The sequence below is a fragment of the Trematomus bernacchii genome, unplaced genomic scaffold (genome assembly GCF_902827165.1).
Source record: "Trematomus bernacchii unplaced genomic scaffold, fTreBer1.1, whole genome shotgun sequence".
In the NCBI taxonomy this organism is placed as follows: Eukaryota; Metazoa; Chordata; class Actinopteri; order Perciformes; family Nototheniidae; genus Trematomus; species Trematomus bernacchii.
The window spans coordinates 2,997,868-3,011,958 of record NW_022988050.1 but is presented as its reverse complement, the minus strand read 5'-3'; the positions used below and the strand labels follow the sequence as shown (position 1 = coordinate 3,011,958).

Genomic DNA, 14,091 nt, shown 5'->3' with positions numbered 1-14,091 from the left:
TCCTCATGAGCTTGTTGCAGTCATCCTCTGCGTCTCACCCAGTCAAATATGTGCCTGCCAGCTTCCTGTCTTTCCCAGCTCACATTGGGGATGATCCCCGAAGCCTTCCTCAGGGTCTGTGAGGGAATTAGCCGTGGCAGTTGGACTGTCAGATGAGCAGGCTGAGAGCAGTGACTGTAGCAACACTTACTGTACACCAGCGGAAAGATATTCTGCATCTCCTTTATTCTGGCCTCTGCTCCTTCACGGGTCTGGATTTGTTGGGAGTCCTTGAAGAGAAGTGGAGTCAAACTGGCACTAACAGTACAGATATGAATAAATGGAAGAGGTTAGAGAGTCTGGTTGCCATTTTGTAAGATGCAATTTTCCCATAATACTGGTGCGTTGTAGTACAATAGTGGGAGAAGAAAACTACGGTAAAGATCCTTGAATGTATGACACCGACTGATTTCACAAGACATATTCACTGCAGAGCGTCCACATTACGAAGAGTGACTGAGCTGGGTTTCATTTCCGGCAGTAATCTAGGATTGGAAGTAAAACATTTGAACCCTCCCTTTTCAGATATCCATGTGAAGAATGGGCTGTACCATTAGTACTTAAGTTTCCTTCCCAGTGCCATAAAGAACATCAGGAGGAAAAGGGAAAAAATGTGTCCCACTCTCCGACTCCATATGCAATAAAGTTGTGGTCTCACAAAGTCAGCTGAGGCTCTGCTGACGGGTAAAATGTGTTGAACTGTGCAACGAATTTCCCCTTTTTCTAGTTCTTGTTTTATTTGTTAAGAATTTCACAGAATTTTCCGGTTCATATTTGTATTTTGTGCCTCTACTGTGACATGTTTACGTGCTTTGATGTGTCTGAAACCAGAGCCCAGTCTGCTCTGATTGGTTAGCTGGCCGGCTCTGTTGTGATTGTGACAATACATCTCTTAGCCGTTGACCAATGTGTTATTGGCGCTAACCAATAAAAGCGCGATCGTTGCATAGTGATGTCACTATGTATAGCTCGGTTGGTACTGGGGCTCAGTCCCAAAGAGGAGGCCCCGGGTTCGAATCCAGCCCGAGACCGTGTGCTGCACTATGTGTCACTTGAATAAAGGTGAGTTTCTGGCCTTCTTTCGGAAAACACAGCCGAGCCCTACACTGGCATATTACACGGTTCCCGGCAGCGGTACAGGTGACATGTCACTTGTTGACACTGCAACCTGCTGAGGGCTCTGAGCTCTGTAGTCCGTTCAGCACGGAGCCAAGTGGCTCATCTTCACTTCATTAGACCGAGCGCCTGTTAATAATTCATGCTCCGCTTTCCCTGGAAGCACAACCAAAGGCTCAGCTGTGCCTGTCCGTCTGCGTTCCTTGTGACCGGACATTTAAGCCTTTTCCCATTTCGGACTGCAGAATTGACTCACTTATCCGCCCCCACACACCCCCCCGCGCTGCAATGTGCACCTGCCTGGGTGAGCACATGAATCTGCGGCGCCAGAAGCAGAGGTAGAGTGGTTTTGGCATGTCTTTATTTTTATCTTAATTTTTGGGTTTTCTTTTCATTGTTACGCCAAGAGGATGTGTACCCAGTACCCAATGTATCTTTTCTCCATTCCTCCATCCCCAGGGAGTGCCTGTTCTTATATTTGAGTGTGTTTTCCCCTCCCTGCTCATCGTGTCTAGTTGCACCACGGTGTCAGATTTAGTTATGTATGCACCCCATGTCTTTGATCCCCCCTGCACTCCTGTGTTGTGTACATTGCATAACCACCCGCTGCTCAGCCTAGCACTGTACCTCTCCCTCACTCTTTCTCTCTCACACACACTATCATTCCTCTTCTTCCTCTCGCTTCTTTGGCAGCAATCCAGGCCATAACTCCTTTACTCCCCCCTTCCCAAACCATGAAAGTTGGAGCAGTTCTTACTCTCTCTGTGTATTTGTCTTTTTCTCACTCCCTTCTTACTCTCGCTGTTCCACTTCTTCATTCCCAGTTCTTCCTTTATTTCTCATCCTTCCCCTCATCTCCCTGCCTCCTGCTCTCACTCTCCCAGTGGTCTCATTAGGTGTGAAGGAGGCTGCCTGGTGTGTATCTTGTGTGTGTGTGTGTGTGTGTGTTCTCTCTTAGGCAAAGTCTCACTTGACTGAGCATGCCACTTGCACTAGCGGGGGCCCAGGCTCCATTATTACCACAAAGCTGTCACAAACAGTATATAGAGTGGCCTCCTGTTGCAGAGTTGTGGGTGAACACACGGCTCTCTCTTAACAATAGCAGCTAGCACTCTGCTATTGCTTCTCCTGGACCCTGCTGTTGCCATGGATCTAGGAATCGATGTGCACCTACACAGCTATAGAAAATATGAACAGAAATGTCAGCTATATATATACAAAACACGTGGCTATAATTTCTGCAGAGGTAGGAGAAGTACTCAGATCTTTTACTTCTACTCTGTTACAACTAAAAGTGTTACTTAAGTAAAAGTGGAAAAATATTAACATCAGAATATACTTAAAGGACCAAAATTAAAAGTACTCATTATGCAGATTGGCCCATCTCAGAATAATATATATTATGTTTTTATTATAATTAATGATGCATTATAGTGTTATCAAAGCTGGTAAAGGTTCAGCTTATTTAATGACCTTGTATACTGCAGGGTAGCTTGTGAATGTTACTTAACTAAAGTCTTAAGTGTTGATCATATTTCACATCATTAATCCAAATGTGCAACGTAACTAAAGGTACCTAATAAATGAAGTGGAGTGAAAGTACATGATTTACCTCTGAATTGTAGTGTGGTAGAACTACAAAGTAGCCAAAAATGTAAATGCTCAAGTACAAGTACCTTTCAATCATACCTAAGTACAGTACTTGAGTAAATGTACTTTCTTTCCACCACTGAATTTCTGCAGCTCTCCTGTAAAGCACACAGGGAACATCTGTCTCTTCTTCATAATGACACCCCACCTATGTGGTCCAACCTGTGGGATGCCCCTCTGTCTTCCTGAGTGAGTGAGTGATTATGTATGTGTGTGTGTGTGTGTGTGTGTGTGTCCACCACTGTTATGCTAGTGTCTAGTTACAGGGATGGGGGGCCGTGTGCAGGAATGGGCCCCCTCTGCGGCCCTCGCTGGCAGGCCTGACCCCGGCAGGTCAACCTCCATTACCACATGAAACCTAAATGTCAAGCATGGCCCCCTGCTAAAGCCATTTGTCTTTCTCTGTGGGTCAGTCGGCCTGGATACACAAACAAGTACGCACGCAAACGCTCAACTAAACTTGCTCCAGCAGCACTGACACTCTCAATCCTGCTCAGCAACCAGGAAGTGGAACTTATTTGAATGATTTCCTCACGATTATGTATTTGAATAGACATGTAGCTTGTGTCTGTGCATCAAAGAAGGAATGAATAGTAGCTTTTATGTTTTTATTGCTCTTCGTATACACCCGGAATATTACTGACGGGAACCAGCTGTTAGCCAACCGTTGTTTGGCATTAGCTTATCTGTGAGAACACTGATTGACCTTTGGTGTCGAGTATGGACGTGGCAGCTAGAAGAACATGGAGTCAGCACTTGTTTTAGAGTAGAGTTTTGTCTGCTTTTGACGTAATAAAGCCATAATAAGTGAATTTTCGCAAAAATCGATGTATAAACTCATACATTTATGACCTTGTTTATGACTTTTCTGACTAAAATGGGGTGTTGGTGTCTTTATCTACAAAGAATCTGCCTGTATTTCCTTATTTTGCTTTGAGTCTAAGTGTCGCTGAGCCGGGGAGGAAAAAAGCCAACTCATTGTTATGTCTAAAAACTGCTGTTTAAAAAACATTTCACAAACCTTATGCAGAAAACTTTACAAAAGTACACGAAGTAGACTCAAGGAGAAAAAGGAACACACTTTCTTTCAACACTAGCTGGTTGCTTTTGATATAACCAGTCTGTTGCAAGGTCATGTCATTCTCATTCATTATTCAAACGTTTGCAATCTCAGAGGTGATACGTGTAGAATACATCTTGAAAAACTGAACGCCACTTCATTTTTCACACTCACCTCATGCATTACGCGTTTTTTTTTTCTCTCTCTCCAGCAGTCATTGTGGAAAAAGCATTTCTCCTCCTGTGTTTAACAACCTCCATCCCTCTCTGTGTACAGTGATGAGCTCTAACAGCCATTATCAGAGAGCGCGCTGGCCAACTCCATCACATTACCGAGCAACAGCCATCCATTTTCACAGATAACGGACAGAGAGGCGTTGGGACTTTGTGTTGCGAAAGCTACAGTGAATGTACACACACACGCACACACACACACGTACATCGACACACTTGTTTACAGGAAGCTGTCAGCAATGTGTCCTTATGATAAATAAACAGGGATGCGTCCCCTTTTTAATGATGGCATATACAGGCCTGCACGCTGAATATTGACGGAAAGATTGAACGCGCTCTCAAGGGCCTTTACAACATGACGTATGGCTCCCGCTTTGTATTTCTTTTCTCCTGCCCTTCATTTTCACCCGCCCCCCCCCCCCCCCCCCCCCCCCCCCCCAACCCCATCTCAGCTCTCCTTTTATTTATCTTAGACAGCGGCTTGTGCATTGGGTTTGTAGACGTGAGAAATGCCATAAACACATTTATCAAGGGTTGGCTGCCAATAGGGAAAACATCAGGAGTATGAATGAGAAGAATGTGATAATAAACACAAGGAGAACGGCATGACAATGAGAAGAGATAAAAAAAAAAAAAAAGCGTGTTCCTCGGGGACAGAAGAGGGCATCCGCAAAGAATAGAGTCAATAGGGAACAGGTTGCTTTTGAGTTTCCCAACAACCTGAAGCAGGGGAGTTCATTGGCTGCGGCTCGGGATAGCACAATAACAATAATGCCACCTGCATCAGCAGTCTGCCCGCGCAGCGAGGAAGATGCCACCCCCCCCCCCCCCCATCCCTGCTTTGATAAATGTTTCATTGTTTATGCTGTCTCCGTCTCTCTCTCTCTCCCGCTCTCCATCCTACACGCACAGCGGTGAGCGTGTTCGGAGACTGGCGAGGCTTTTCTACCGAGTGTTGTTTCAGTGTTAGTCAAGCGTTTGATGTCTGTCTCAATTGTTGTTCAGCGGCCTCCCTGGGCCCAGATCACAGGCAGCGTTTATTCATTTGCAGATTCAGTCTCTCAGCTGAGGGACCGTTACCAGCAGGTCCTTCGCATTTATTTTATTTTATGTTCTATACTTAAACACTACGCTGCCCCCCTTTTTTTTGGCTATTAGCAATTGACCTAGTTTACGAATCTAAACTTAGCGACACTAAACCCAAGGCTAAGGAGTGTGTTGGTGGTTGTGCTTGTAAAAGAGGGAAGGGGGGGGGGGTCAGAGTGTTATCTGTGCTCCACAAAGACACTGGGTTAATTGATGCACGCCGGTGTCAACGTGCCGATTGCTGGCTTTTTTGCCTGGTTGGCTTTTTTTGAAGCAGCTGTTTAACCCCATTATCTGATTGGTTCAACGTATGGAGAGTCTTTTTGTGTGTGATCGTCCTATAGTTGCCTCACAAAGATGAAGAGCTCTCTCTTTACCTTAGGGGGTTGGGGTTTGACAGTACTGTAGCGCCCCCTCCCACCCTCCATCCTTCTATTGAACCCCCTCCCGCCTCACCCCCCATCCCCCATTGCTGATAAATGTGTTTTTCTTAAAGGAAAGAGGTGGTTGGTTGAGAGAAGTCTTTTTTAATGTAGCTTTTTTTGCTGTGTGTGTGTGTGTGTGTGTGTGTGTGTGTGTGTGAGGCCGGCTAATGCACTGCAGGGCCGTGCAGCGGGGCTACAGGCGGGCAGACTCAGAGGCAGGCCCGCAACCTCGACCCCAGCATCATTTGTTTGGACGAGGGCCGTCAGCGCCTGTCGCGCGGCCCATGATGAAGTGTCAGTCGGTAATTGTCCCCGCGAAGCATCCACATCTCAGGGGGTGATGGGGGAGGGAGGGAGGATGGGGGAGGCAAGGAGCTGACAGAGAGAGAAATGACACCCTGGGCTCCTCCTATTCTCTCTCTCCTTCTCTCTCTCTCTCTCTCACTCCCCCTTTTCTTGCTAGTTTTTCTCCCCCGTCTTCCTACAGCTGCACCTCATGTGAGGGTCTGACTCAGACCAGTAGAGCTTCAGTAACATTGTGTGTGTGTGTGTGTGTGTGTGTGTGTGTGTGTGTGTGTGTGTGTGTGTGTGTGTGTGTGTGTGTGTGTGTGTGTGTGTGTGTGTGTGTGGTGTGTGTGTGTGTGTGTGTGTGTGTGTGTGTGTGTGTGTGTGTGTGTGTGTGTGTGTGTGGTGTGTGTGTGTGTGTGTGTGTGTGTGTGTGTGTGTGTGTGTGTGTGTGTGTGTGTGTGTGTGTGTGGTGTGTGTGTGTGTGTGTGTGTGTGTGTGTGTGTGTGTGTGTGTGTGTGTGTGTGTGTGTGTGTGTGTGTGTGTGTGTGTGTGTGTGTGTGTGTGTGTGTGTGTGTGTGTGTGTGTGTGTGTGTGTGTGTGTGTGTGTGTGTGTGTGTGTGGTGTGTGTGTGTGTGTGTGCGCCTCCTCCTTTTTTTCTTTCTTTCTTGTGTAACATAAAGGGACCACAATGCGTTCCATTGTGTTGTATATTGACAATAAATCCACCTTGGGCCCTATACAGCTTCTCAGAACACATCTGCCTCTGCACATTATCTAGAGTGTATGTTTGGACATTATATATGTCCCTTCCTCTGTTTTCCATCAGCCATTCACTTTCCTCACTCAGGCTGCTATTTGTTCATGTTCCATACTCCCCACATCCCACTTAGCTCTTACCTTTTACTTAAAATGGGCTATTTATTTTCTCCCCAGGAAGCCGCTTTGCTTAAAACAGTGGCCTGATCATCTTGATAATACATATATTTTTTTTTTCCCCAGCCTTGGTCGTTTTGGTAATTAGATTTAGCGCGGGGCTTATATTGATCAAACGATATCTCTATGTAATGAAAAGCTTTTACAGGACGCACAGCAGCTATTTATAGTGCGATCCATAATGCGTTGCCGTACGCCTGGCGGGCCCTAATGCACATCACCAAGGCTCCTGTGCATAAATCGCCAGCAGAGGTATGAAGTCAGAGCCCAATATAAGTGGCTCCATGATGGAGGAGTGGGGGGGGGGTCTAAAAGGGGAGAAAAGAGATGGAGTAGAAGGTGAGATTAAAGAACAGACAAAGGATCAGCAGGAGTAGAGGGGGAATATAAAAAAAATGGAGGAAAGAGGAACCAACAAGATGGAAATGGAGATGGCGGCGCAGCCAAGAGCGACGAGGATATGAAGGAAACCACCTTGAGATATGAGACCTCTATTACCAGTTTCCTCATTCCTCCATAAAACCCCCCCTAGTATTACTATCACCACTATGATGGGATGAAAACTGTAATGCATGCCAGATCTACGATAGGGTTCCTTATAGGGGAACAAGGGGAGGTGAGAATATATTCAAGAACAAAGACCGGAAAGTGTGCGTCTAAAGGATGAATTATGGGAATGAAGCAAGGGAAGAAGGGGAAAAAAATATGTAAAATAACCGACCAGATTATTTTGGCGCGTTGCTCCGTATGACACCCTGAGGACAGCAGGTGAATTAGAAGAAGGCAGATGGGACGCCTCCATGTCTGTCTGTCTGTCTGTGTGTGTGTCTGTCTGTCTGTCTGTCTGCCTGTCTGTGTGTGTGTCTGTCTGCCTGTCTGTCTGTCTGTCTGCCTGTCTGTGTGTGTGTCTGTCTGTCTGTCTTTCTGTCTGCCTGTCTGCCTGCCTGTCTGTCTGTGTGTGTGTCTGTCTGTCTTCCTGTCTTCCTGTCTGTCTGTCTGTCTGTCTGTCTGTCTGTCTGTCTGCCTGTCTGTCTGTCTGTCTGTCTGTCTGTCTGCCTGCCTGCCTGTCTGTCTGTCTGCCTGTCTGCCTGCCTGTCTGTCTGTCTGTCTGTCTGTCTGTCTGTCTGTCTGTTGGCTGCAGGTTGAACACACTCTGCTACTCCCACTGTCTAAATGAGAAGCCCCTCTCCTCCTTTTCACACACACACACACACTTACTGTCTCTCCCTCTCTCTTTCTTTTTAATGGGGCACCGGCCTGGGGCGCAGAACCAGCTCCCTCCGGAGCAACACACACACAGCATGCACACACACTGATCATACATTACAGACACACCTGGATGCCCTTGCTCATGGTGTGATCCGCATGGAGAGGCAGAAGAAAGGGAAACCACGGCTCCCCAAATGATGCCCCAGTCTGTGAGATGATGAATTTGGTTGGTGATTAGTTAGTTGAGGAGGGAGGCGCACTGCTTAGGCCCTTTTAATGGGCCATAATTTGGAAGATAACTGTATTGTCCTATCTCTCTTGACATTTAAATCTAATCAGACCCTGCTGCTTAGCGCTGTGGTCCAAGACGAGGGAGCCTGGGAGGGATGAAAAGGCTGCTAGCGGAGAGGGATTGGCCCGTGGTGGATCATGCATCCCTATGGGCTCAGGCTAGGCAATTAGAAAACAAGGCCCCGGCACACATATCATTTCCTGCATTCCTTTCTCATTTATTTTCCTTCTAACTGACGATTACAAAGCCTCAGATTCAGGAACAGAAGAGAAATTCACTTCCCCATCTACACACACATTTGCCCACATTCACACATGAGGGAGTCACTCCAAGGCCTCTCCTCTGCTCCTTATTGCCACAGATGAGATGCTCAGTTTGATTAACACTTCTCTTTCATCCTCTTCATTAGCGGGGGGGGGGGGGAAAGCCACTGCAGCAGACGAGGCCCGTGAAAAGAGGGCATGGATTAGAATCCACTTATTCCATAGACTGCCACTAATTCCGCACAATGGCGGCTAATGGTGGGAAGTAATAAGAAAAAGGGTGTTTGGAATTGTGTCTTTGGATGGTGCGGTGCAAACTCCAGCAGCGGTTTCTGTACCGCAAAGCAGGCCGCTGAAAGAGCCCGAACAAAGGCCGGCGTTGGAGGGTCCGCACCGCTCCGTTCGATAGAGCTCATGAGCCAATTTCCTCTGGCGGAGCGTCTTGCTGAGCGGAGGAGCCGGGCCCCAGTCAATGAGAACCACCTGGTGCTGAAGGAAGTGATTAGGGTTGGCACCGCAGTGAGTGAAGAGCTGTTTTGTTAAGGAGGATTGAGATGCGGAGAGGGCGTGGGGGTCTCACCCGAGTGTGGTTTGTTGGAGAAATATTGACGTTAGGTTATTTAGTCAAAGTGAGATCTGAGGCGCAGTGTTGTTTTGTTGGTGCTCAATTAGAGGGGATTATTTTGGTTGCGGCATGTGTTTTGGGTTTGGACGCCGGTGCTGATTGCCGAGTGGGTTGGAGCGTGGGACGTGCCACAACAGTGGGGTTGTGGGTTCAGATCCCACACAGACTACACACATACCCACTTAGAAGTCAAAATAGTTCTGAGAGTGGCTAACCATGGAGAACATGGACACTTTGTCTGCTGCATCAATGGGAATTTTTTATTGCAACCACAAAAATGTGTCTGTAAATGTAGAGAGAATGGTGACAACATTCGCATGGGGAGAGGCTCAACTTTAGCGGGGGCCACCCATACAACAAACAGACCCTTTGGTTTCAAGCCCCACTCAAAGGCATTCAATGCGCGTTGCTAAAGTACGTCACTGTGGTATTAAATGAACACAAGCATTGCAAAAGTCAAATTAGATTTTTCCTCAAGGATTCAAGAGGACATTTTTGAAGCTCCATTTGTAATTGTTTACTTCAAGGAACCTTAGTCTGATAAAGACATGTCCTTGGTTTGCCAAATATCATTACTGCGCTGATTTGAATGAGAAGTAAATCCGTTTTGTCAACACTGTATTCACCAAATTAGTTGCAGAGATGCAGAAAAAGTTCTAAACAAAGTCTGACGTGCTAAGAAACAAGCAATCAGAGCCTTTTTGTAAAGAAGCCAAAACCGTACCGCTTGTTCATGAAGGACATCATTAATTTATCTATTTGCCTTTTTGTTTTTTCTCCCAAACACATTTGGCTAACCTTGAGTTTTTTTTAAAACGTTATATTTGTGTTTACGCTCTGCTCGTCTGACTTCTTTATTGCGATGTGGCCGCGCTCCCAGTTCTCGGCAATTAACTTGGTGAGTACAATGTTGTTATTAGCCACAGAAATCACACCGGAATGATCCTCTTAAATTAAACAATACATGATTAAGGCGCTACTCGTTTGCTGCGAGACAAGCCCCCAGAGCTGCAGCTCCGAGCCCTCCGATCATCTGAAGGCTCGTTCACTTTGATGAGTATTTCATTTATTTGACCTTTTAATTTAACCGGGCATGTCAGATCCTTCTCTGCTACCTGTGTGTGTGTGTGTGTGTGTGTGTGTGTGTGTGTGTGTGTGTGTGTGTGTGTGTGTGTGTGTGTGTGTGTGTGTGTGTGTGTGTGTGTGTGTGTGTGTGTGGTGTGTGTGTGTGTGTGTGTGTGTGTGTGTGTGTGTGTGTGTGTGTGTGTGTGTGTGTGTGTGTGTGTGTGTGTGTGTGTGTGTGTGTGTGTGTGTGTGTGTGTGTGTGGTGTGTGTGTGTGTGTGTGTGTGTGTGTGTGTGTGTGGTGTGTGTGGTGTGTGTGTGTGTGTGTGTGTGTGTGTGTGTGTGTGTGTGTGTGTGTGTGTGTGTGTGTGTGTGTGTGTGTGTGTGTGTGTGTGTGTGTGTGTGTTCCTACAGCGGTTATCACAGTTGAGTGAATGTTGGCTCGCGGACAGTAGCTCTGATCACATTTGATGATGGAAATACATACCACAGAGGATTGTGTGTGTGTGAGTGGGAGCAGGGAGATCAAGGGGGTCAAGAGTGTCCTTGTCCTCTCTGTCTTTGATTGTTCGTCTTCATTTTTCATCTTGATTTTTGATTTTCTTCTTTTTCTATTTGCATTTTATCACACATTCTCCCTCTTGTCGTTTCCTATTTCCTTTTAAAGGGATCTACTTTCTGTCCATCATTCCCCATGTCTCATTACGGCTCTCCTCCTCCCTGCCTGTGTCCTCATTGTACCTCTCTCTGTTTCTCTTCTAATCTCTCTTCATCTCTGTTCATCCCTTCATCCCTCCCCAGCCTGGATCTAGGCATTTAGGCCTCTAATTGAGCTGGCCTCACTTGAATACTTCATAAAGCAGGAACAGCAGAGAGAATCCCGCCATTGTTTTCTCAGAGAGAGTGGGCTGGTGTGTGTGTGGTAGTGTGTGTGTGGTAGTGTGTGTTTATGTGTGTGTGTGAACGTTTTTGAGAGGGAGGGAAATAGAAACTATGGAACATTTTGCAATGATATGATATATAATAATGTCCACCAAGCTACTATCACCCCAACAAGTGGACTCTCACGTGTTTTTCAGAGACCATTAAAGGGGCTCAATTATGCTTTTGGGGGTTTCTCACTTCTGTAACATAACTATGAAACGCTTGCGCTTCTATTGACTAAAATAGCAAGATAAAAGGACAAACAGTCACCCAAGGATGTACCCAATATATTCACCCATTGTTCTAATCATTGTTGTATATATATCTACAGACAATCACCTTAATAGCTTCTCCAGTTGGAGGATTTGCTGGTGACCTCAGCAGAGGTTATGTTTTCAGTTCGGTTTGTTTGTTTGTTTGTCAGCGGGATTACAGTTCACTGAGGTCTGCTGAGGTCTGCTGAGGTCTGCGCTCTGAGTGTCCTTCTAGTTTTTGATCTGATTTATTAAATTACTTAAGTCTTTAGTTGGTTGGACAATATCATATTTGGAGGATTTAGCTTGAAATCATAATTTATTTGCTATTGTCTGATGTTTTTATACCTAGAAACGATAAATAGCAACACAGTCCTAGTTGCAGCCCTGCATGCCTTATTTGGTTATCTTTGTGCTTGTTGGATAGAAAAAAGTCATAAAAGAACTTACACCCAATTTCTTTCCTTGACATATTTCAAACAATGTGTTTCACATTTTCAAATTTGATTTTCTTTCCTCAGCTTTCCTTCCTAGCCCCATTCCCAAAAAGTGAAATGAAGCAATAGTGTGTTCCTCTTCCAAAATGTGTTTGACAGCAACTTTGGCTTGACACTAACAAATCCCAGCGCTCAAACACACACACACACAAACACACACACACACTGACACAAATACCTTGGAACAGATCCCTGGCTTGCTCGAGCCTCAGAGGTGCTGATAAATCAGGGTGAGGTTGTGTGGTCTTTTTTCGATGCAGCACACAGTTGTAATCTTCACCTTTCACTTTCTGCCCACAATGCCCTGGGGCAGAGTGTGTGTGAGTCTGAGAGTGTGACACAGAGAGAGAGAGAAAGCAGGGCGGAAGTAGGGGGTAGCTACAGAGTGAGGTTTCTATACTTTCTCTCACTCTTTCAATGAATTCGCTTTTTTAAGGTGGGACGCAGAGGTGGGAAAAGAATGTGTGTGTGTGTGTGTGTGTGTGTGTGTGTGTGTGTGTGTGTGTGTGTGTGTGTGTGTGTGTGTGTGTGTGTGTGTGTGTGTGTGTGTGTGTGTGTGTGTGTGTGTGTGTGTGTGTGTGTGTGTGTGTGTGTGTGTGTGTGTGTGTGTGTGTGTGTGTGTGTGTGTGTGTGTGTGTGTGTGTGTGTGTGTGTGTGTGTGTGTGTGTGTGTGTGTGTGTGTGTGTGTGTGTGTGTGTGTGTGTGTGTGTGTGTGTGTGTGTGTGTGTGAAAAAGATGGAGAGAGAAATGGTCTTGAGTTGCAAATGGAAAGAGGACCCACTGCAGGATACCCTACAGGCAACTTATATATATATACACACACACACACACACACACACACACACACACACACACACACACACACACACACACACACACACACACACACACATAGGAAGAAAAACAGAAATATGAAGCAGTGGCTGGCAGCACACATCAGCACATACAGTATGAGACACACTGACATGTACTGTGTGTGTGTCAGTGTGTGTACTGTACGTGTGTGTGTGTACATGTCTTTGTTCTGTCTGGCTGTCCTTTTGGCACGTAAATCATAATGGATCTCATTATCCAGCTGGGATGGTTTGGTGGGGCCTGTCTGGCGGGAGATGATAGCTGGATGGCTGAGGGGCTGCCACCACACACACACACACACACACGCACGCACGCACGCACACACACACACGCACACTCAGCTTTATTCATGAATGCATTCTATTTAGCTTGCAAAGCTACTGTTGGAGCAATGAGCATATACGTTTCATTCTCACTCTCATATCATTAACAGAAGGAAATACGCTAATGCACACACACGCCCGTACATGTGTGTTGGTGTGTGTGTGTTGCAGTATATCCAGACACAATGGACATTAGTGGCTCAGCTTGCAGTCAGACAGAAGGGGAAGTGATGCAGAGCAGAGGGGGGGGGAAGGATGAAAAATTGAAGTTATCCTTTTACTTCCTCTCTCTCGTCATCTTCCTTCTCTCCTTCTTTCTTTCTTACTTAGTTTTGCTTTCTCCCTCCCTCCCCATGTCGTGTTTGGAGGACACTGGCAGATGTCGATTAGTCCCTGGAGGTGAGCGGGGCTTGTGCTGCCATCTTTTCCCTCCTTATCACGGCGCAGTCTCCCACATAGGACGCAAGCAAATCATGAATCAAGCGTACGGCCGTGCATAAGACATCGGTTGTGAGGAGAGGAAAAAAAAGAGAGTTGTGTCTCAGTAAATCACTTGTTTTGCGAGTCTTGTACACAAACACACACACACACACACACACCCTGCAGACACTGTGTATCCGGGGCTTCTCTGCTGTGAATACAGGCAGAGCAGCCGGTTGCTCGTAACACGGTTAGGGCCTACACCATTTGTCTGGACATGACCATTACCCGAGCCAATTACTGGCTGGTGTACAGGCCACTCGCCAACAACCTAATGTTTTCCCGTCATGCCTGCCTCCCAAACCCCTCCCCTTGAACACACACACACACACACACACACACACACACACACACACACACACACACACACACACACACACACACACACACACACACACACACACACACACACACACAGCAGAAATAGAGGGCGAGGGGGAGGGAATAGATAGAGAGGAAGGATTGAAGGCCTCGGG

At 46.3% G+C, this 14,091-nt stretch overlaps 1 protein-coding gene across 1 annotated transcript in view; it reads left to right on the top strand.

Annotated features, from left to right (window-relative positions):
• Window positions 1–14,091, top strand: part of raraa (retinoic acid receptor, alpha a) — a 150,198-nt gene that overhangs the window by 28,454 nt on the left and 107,653 nt on the right.